The sequence below is a fragment of the Carlito syrichta genome, unplaced genomic scaffold (genome assembly GCF_000164805.1).
Source record: "Carlito syrichta isolate Samal-C Ts95f unplaced genomic scaffold, Tarsius_syrichta-2.0.1 Scaffold316020, whole genome shotgun sequence".
Taxonomy (NCBI): Eukaryota; Metazoa; Chordata; class Mammalia; order Primates; family Tarsiidae; genus Carlito; species Carlito syrichta.
The window spans coordinates 23,752-30,592 of NW_007260116.1; the positions used below are offsets into that span (position 1 = coordinate 23,752).

The window sequence follows — 6,841 nt, forward strand, 5'->3', positions numbered from 1 at the left end:
ACCTCATCTCTACAATAAATCAAAAAATCAGCCAGGCGTGGTAGCACATGCCTGTAATTCTGGCTACTTGGAAGGCGGAGGCGGAAGGATCGCCGAAGCCCAGCAGGTCGAGGTTGCGGTAGCCGGGAGCGGCCACTGCACTCCAGTCTGGGCGACTGAGTAAGACTCCAACTCAAAAAAATTAATTAATTAATTAATTTTAAAAAATAAAATAAAATAAAGTTTTTTGTTTGGTGTCTGTTTCCTTCCACTAGAAAGTAACCTAATGGATTACTATTTCATTTACTAGTATATTCTTAATGTCTAGAATATTTTCTGGTATAGAGTATGTAATCAAGAAATCTCCACTGAATTAATGAAAAAGAGAACACAGCCTCACCTAACAAGAGCAGATTCTTGTAATTCTCCAGCATCACTTCTTTGTATAGATTCCTCTGCTCTGAGTCCAATCTCTTCCATTCTGCTTCCGTGAAGATCACAGCCACATCCCTAAATGTAACTGGTACCTACAAACAAGCAGTCCATTAGTGTATAGCAAGCCACCCTCAATTGTCCCTGTGTGAGAAGCACAGCAGGTGGCCCTAGAGTGGATACATAAAAAGTGAACATCATTCTTGCCAGGTGTGGTGACTCATGCCTGTACTCCCAGCACTTGGGCGGTGAAGGTGAAAGTACTGCCTGAGCAGTTTGAGACTACCCTGGGTAACTTGGTGAGACCTCATCTCTACAATAAATAAATTAGCCAGGCGTGGTGGCGTGAGCTTGTGGTTCTATTTATTTATTTGGAGCCTGGGTTAAGCAGGTTGAAGCTATAGTGGCCATGAGCATGCCACTACACTCCAGTCTGACGGACAGAGTGAGACTCTGACTCAAAAAAATAATAATAACAATAGTAATGATTCTTTTCAGAGTACACAATTCTCCACATTCGGTTCTTCTGAGCATTACTATGTGCCTAACTTAGTTTTAAAGACTGTGAGGAGCATCAACAATACACACAAAACATTCCAGGCCCCTGGACACTGGAAAAATGATTTATGAATCAATTTGATATCTTCAAGCAGTGTTCAGGACAGTGACCTTGAGAATTCCTAATAAAGGATTTCAGAGACAGAAAAATAGAGGATAGGTTGGAAAAAGCATTATGGACTTGGGACATGGGCAGTAGGGAGTGGGGAATAATTAGAGGAGAAAATTGAAGAAAACATTGACTACAGAGAAAAATGGGAGTGAACAGATGTGGTCCGGCATGAGCACTGTATCTGCCTTCTCTTTTTTTTTGAAAAAAAAAAATGTATTTTTATTTTCAAGTTGTGAAATACATGTGAGGGTTTGCTAAGCAAGTGAACTGTGAGTGGGTGAGGTTTGGGCTTCTAGCAAGGTTTCACACTCTCTGGTAAAACTGAGCTACTATAAGATCCAGCAGTGTCACTCTGGGAATACACCCAGAGGAACACAAATTGCTCTAAAAAAAACACATGTATGCTCATTGCAGAACTATTCACAATAGTAAAAGCACTGAACCAAACAGATGCCCATTAAAAGTGGACTGGATGGCTGGGCGCAGTGGCTCAGCCTGTAATCCCAGCACTTTGGGAGGGCGAGGCGAGAGGATTGCCTGAGCCCAGGGGTTCAACATCAGCCTGGATAACTTGGTGAGACTTCATCTCTACAATACATCTCAAAAATTAGCTGGGCACAGTGGTGTGTGTCTGTAGTTCCAGCTACTTGGAAGGCTGAGGCAGAAGGATTGCCTAAGCCCAGCAGGTTGAGGCTCCGGTGGCCGTGAGCATGCCAAGTGAGACTCTAACAAAAAAAAAAGAGAGTGGACTGGATAAAGAAAATGTGATACATATACACAGTAAAATACTACACAGCCATAAAGAAGATCATGTCCTTTGTATCAACATGGATGTAGGTGGAGGCCATCATACTGAGTGAACTATCACAGAAACAAAAAACTGTATACCACATTGTCTCATACATAAGCAAGCCCTAAACAGTGGCATGAGCATGTTTGAAAAGTTCAGGTTACTAAATGGATCTGTAAAATCCCTGTGTTTTGTCTATATATTTTATTTTATTTTTAATTAAAAAAGGTAGACTTGCAGGGTGTGGTAGATCATGCCTGTAATCCCACCAGTTTGAGAGGCAAAGGCAAGAGTATACCCTGAGTCCAAGGGTTTGAGACTAGCCTGGGAAACCTGGCAAGACCTCGTCTCTACAATAAATTTAAAAAAAAATTAGTCAAACGTGGTGCTGCATGCCTCTGGTTCCAGCTACTTGTAAGGCTGAGGAAGAGGATCACCTGAACCAAGCCGGTCAAGGCTGTGGTGGCTATAAGCGTGCCATTGCACTCCAGCCTGGGTGACAGAGCAAGACTCCAACTCAAAAAAAAAAAGGTAGTTTTATTATATGGAAGATACATTATGAAGGGCACAATGGGCAAGAGAACAGCAAAAGTGTCTGCTGCCTGCTGCCTGCTGCCTATCTATGTATTTTAATCACCTTTTTCCAGAAAGCCCTGATGCTTTCCTCCATTACCTAAATGTTAACCACCTTTTACTTTTGCAACAAAGAGAATATACATCTCTTCTTTGGGAAATAAGTCATCAGTTCAGAAATTCAAAAAATGAAATCCTATTCACCAGCATTTGAAGCTTTCCCTCCTTTTCTTGGGACCAGTCAGTATAGTTAGAAGACAGATCTAAGGGAAGATAAAGAGTCTATGAGAAACCAGACCTCCCATTATGTTCTTGGAGTTACTCTTCAGAGCCCAAGGAAGGAGGAAGTAGTCACTTTACTCAGATGTGACCTCTGAAGCATTCTCAGGTAAACCCAGAGTATGGCCCCTTCTTTACCAATCCAGGCCCTAAATAATCCTCACCTTTTACCTTGTGATTTTGAGTCCATTTCTTCATGATCTCTGTATCGTCCCCATTCTTTGAAAGCAAAATCTTCCGGTTTTGCTGCTCCAGTGCAGAAGGATCAGAAATCATGGCCCCAAAGTCAGCTCAGCCTTGAAATCTTGGCAGAAGGACAGGTAGATGTTATTTCATCTCAAGATGGATTTCTGCTGCCTGGGGTGACTTCTTCCAACTTTAGTTGTAAAAGCCCATCTTGTTTCCATGCAGCCAGGACCTGTGGGATGGAGAGGCAAGTGACGTTGCTGCGGCCTTTACTGGAGGCCCTAAGCCTATGCCTCTTCAACAGGGATTCTGCAATCTCACACCTTCCTCAATCAACAAACATGGAGTCTCCATCTACTAGAGTTCCCTGGATTTTCACTCATTCTGCCTTCATTTCTAGACCCTCAAGACTGTCTTATTCTACCCTCCCTTAGCTTTCAAAATTTACAACTTCCAGCCAGGTTCTGTGGCTCAGCCTGTAATCCCATGCTTTGGGAAGCTGAGGTGAGTGGATTGTCTGAGCCCGCGGGTTCAAGACTCGCCTGGGCAACTTGGCGAGACCTCATCTCCACAATAAATCAAAAAATTAACCGGGTGCGGTAGCGCGTGCCTGTAGTTCCAGCTACTTGGAAGGCTGAGGCGGAAGGATCGCCAGAGCCCAGCAGGTCGAGGCTGCAGTGGCCGGTAGCGGCCACTGCACTCCAGTCTGGGTTCCAGAGTGAGAATCCAACTCAAAAAAAAAAAATTTACAACTTCCAATTTCTTTCACCTCTGTACCTCAGATTCAAACTCCATGTCTTGGCTCAGTCTTTGCTACTGAGAGCCTGAGCCAGAAAGAAGACAGAATATAATATAGTGCGAAGACATTCAGAAAGTCTCTGAATGTTTCCTTTCAAACCAACCAGCTTCTGCCTGCCCTGGCCCAAGGTTCCATCTGTGTTCAATTCCCTAAGAGTCTGCACTCTAGTTTAGAGGATCTAAACTGAGTTCTTCTTACTTAAGGAACAGCTCCAGATCTCACAATGATTCTGAAATAATAACCCCCACCTGCCATTTCTATACATGTAGACCACATGACCTTATCAGACATATGCATTTGTCTCTGATGGACTCGAGTCAAAGCCTTGCTTTCATGTGGTCCTAAAGAAAGCAGGTCCTATTAGGAACTAAGCCACCTTCATAAGCTCCTCATAGACTGTCCAGGATCTCAACCCAAATGAGGCCTACTGTTGCCTAGTATCCTTGTAGAACTAGCTGGAGTTCTCCTGAGATACTCTAGTGATTCATTTCCCAATACCACAGGCAGAGATGATCAGTCCCTCTTCTGTCCAACCTGGACTTCTCACCTTAATCACACCATATAGCAATTTCTCTGTTTACATGCCCATCCTTAGTAAAATGTGAGCTTCTTATAAGAAGAAATACATCTTCCTCTTTTGCTACTCTAATCCTAGTAATTTGAATAAAATAGTCCTTTGTGGTAGATTTTATCATATTTGTTCCCAATTACTTGTTTCTCTACAAGAGGATTGATCTTCCCTGCTGCTGTCATCAGTCTTGACATTATGATTTGTCTTGGAAGTTTAATGTGAACGAAACTGACACTGCCATATCTTTTTTTTTTTTTTTTGAGTTGAAGTCTCACTCTGTCGCCCAGACTGGAGTGCAGTGGCGGCTCCCGGTCACCGCAGCCTCGGCCTGCTAGGCTCCTGCGATCCTTCCACCTCAGCCTCCCGAGTAGCTGGAACTACAGGCACACGCTACCACGCCCGGCTAATTTTTTGATTTATTGTAGAGATGAGGTCTCACCAAGTTGCCCAGGCTGGTCTCGAACCCGCGGGCTCAGGCAATCCACTCACCTCAGCCTCCCAAAGCACAGGATTACAGGCTTAGCCACCGAGCCCAGCTATGCCATATCTTTTTAAAAACATTTATTTTTGTCAAAATCTCATTCTGTCACTTAGGCGGCGCACCCTCTGTCACTTTGGTTGCACCAAAGACTTGACCAGCTGGGTTCTGGTAATTCTTTTGTCTCAGCCTTCCAAGTACATGGAACTACAAGCACACACCACCACACCTGGCTAATTTTCTTTCATTTATTCTAGAGATGCAATCTAGCTAAGTTGCATGGGTTAGTCTCAGTCCCCAGGCTCAGACAATGCTCTTGCCTTTGCCTCCCAAAAGCTGGGATTACAGGTGTGAGTCACCACACCAGGCTGACAATGCCATTTCTGTGCACTGCATAACTCTACCATTTCTTTTGATCTGAGAACAGCATGTTCCCAAAAGGGACTGTGGTCCTACTGTAAAAAGTCATGGTGCAGAACGAAAGCTAAACTGCAAAGAAGGAAGAATAAGCCTGGGTTTGAGGTTAGATGGCTGTGTGAGCTACTGAGATTTGGGGGTAATGTGTTACAGCAGTACAACTTAGCCTCAGCTGATAAAGATAACTCTCTCCCTCCTAGTAATACTAGCATCTGTACCTTACATTTATAAAGCAGGGTCTGAACTAAGCTCAGAGTATGATTAACCCTTTACTCATCTTACACAGGAGGAAATTGAGGCACTAAGAGGTTGGTTTATTTCTCCTCAAGATTACACAGCTATCAGGTGTCAGAGTCAGGTCTAGAATCCAAAATTCTCATTTTCCATTTATTTACCATTGCCTAAAATAATAGCCATTGAACAAATGACTGAATGAAAGGGCAAAATGTAAGCAGATAGGGTTTGAAATTCCCCCAGAAGAAAGAATCTTCAGAGTAAAGAAAAGAAAGGGGTCTGTATCAGTCAGGATGGACTGAGTTGTTCTGTAGTAACAAAATCTCAGTGGCTTAATGTGATGAAGGTTATTTTGCACTCAGGCTCCATGCCAATATATCTGGCAACTCTAATTGTGCAAAGTCTTCTAACTCCAGGACCAAAGCTAACAGTGCATTCACTATTTGGAAAATGGCCAGATGAAATTTTCAAGGGAGAAACATGATGGAGAACAATACACAGGCTCATCAATATTTTACCCAAAGAGACAATTCTGCCTTTGGCTCACTGGCAAATCAAATATCTGTATCACTTCTGAGTTCAACAGAGTTGGCCATATACTTGTAAGAAGAGCCCACACAGGGGAGGGGATGCCAGGATATTTGATGAATAGTGAAACATATTGTTATAAGGTCTCAACTCCCTAACTCATTCTCCCCCAGTCCCAGTCCTCACTATTAATTGAGACTTCAAGATACAAAGATCTATGGTTATGCCTAGAATACAAACATAAAGGACACAGTCCCAAAACCTGCCATACCAAAAGACATCAGCTTCTCATCATTTTATTGGCCAATTCTAGGAAAACTTTGAGAAACACGTCATTCGAGTTTGACACAATCCTGAACAGCATGGCAAAACCTTGTCTCTACCAAAAAAAAAATTAGCTGGGCATGGTGACACATGCCTGTAGTCTCAGATACTTAGAAGGCTGAAGTAGAAGGATCACCTAAGCCAAGGAGGTCAAGTCTGTGGTGAGTTGTGATTGTGCTACTGCACTCCAGCCTGAACAACTCCATTGCAGAGACTCCAACTTAAAAAAAACAAAACAAAAAAAGGGCCATTGCCTTGCTAGAGTCTGGTGTGGCCATGTGCTCTTTGAGCCATGGCTATTGCCATGCTTCCTGGCTTTGGTTCCCCTCCCCCACCTTGGGGAGGTGAATCTTCTCTTTCCCTTCTCTTTCTCTAATTTGCTTTTAAATAAACTTTTCTTTCTTTCTTTTTTTTTTTGAGTTGGAGTCTCACTCGGTCGCCCAGACTGGAGTGCAGTGGCCGCTCCCGGCCACCGCAGCGTCGCCTGCTGGGCTCCGGCGATCCTTCCGCCTCAACCTTCCAAGTAGCCGGAATTACAGGCATGCGCTACCACGCCCGGCTGATTTTTTGATTTATTGTAG

The 6,841-nt window shown here is 43.5% G+C and overlaps 1 pseudogene; it reads right to left on the bottom strand.

Annotated features, from left to right (window-relative positions):
- Positions 1 to 6,841, bottom strand: part of LOC110594537 — a 23,680-nt pseudogene that overhangs the window by 8,618 nt on the left and 8,221 nt on the right.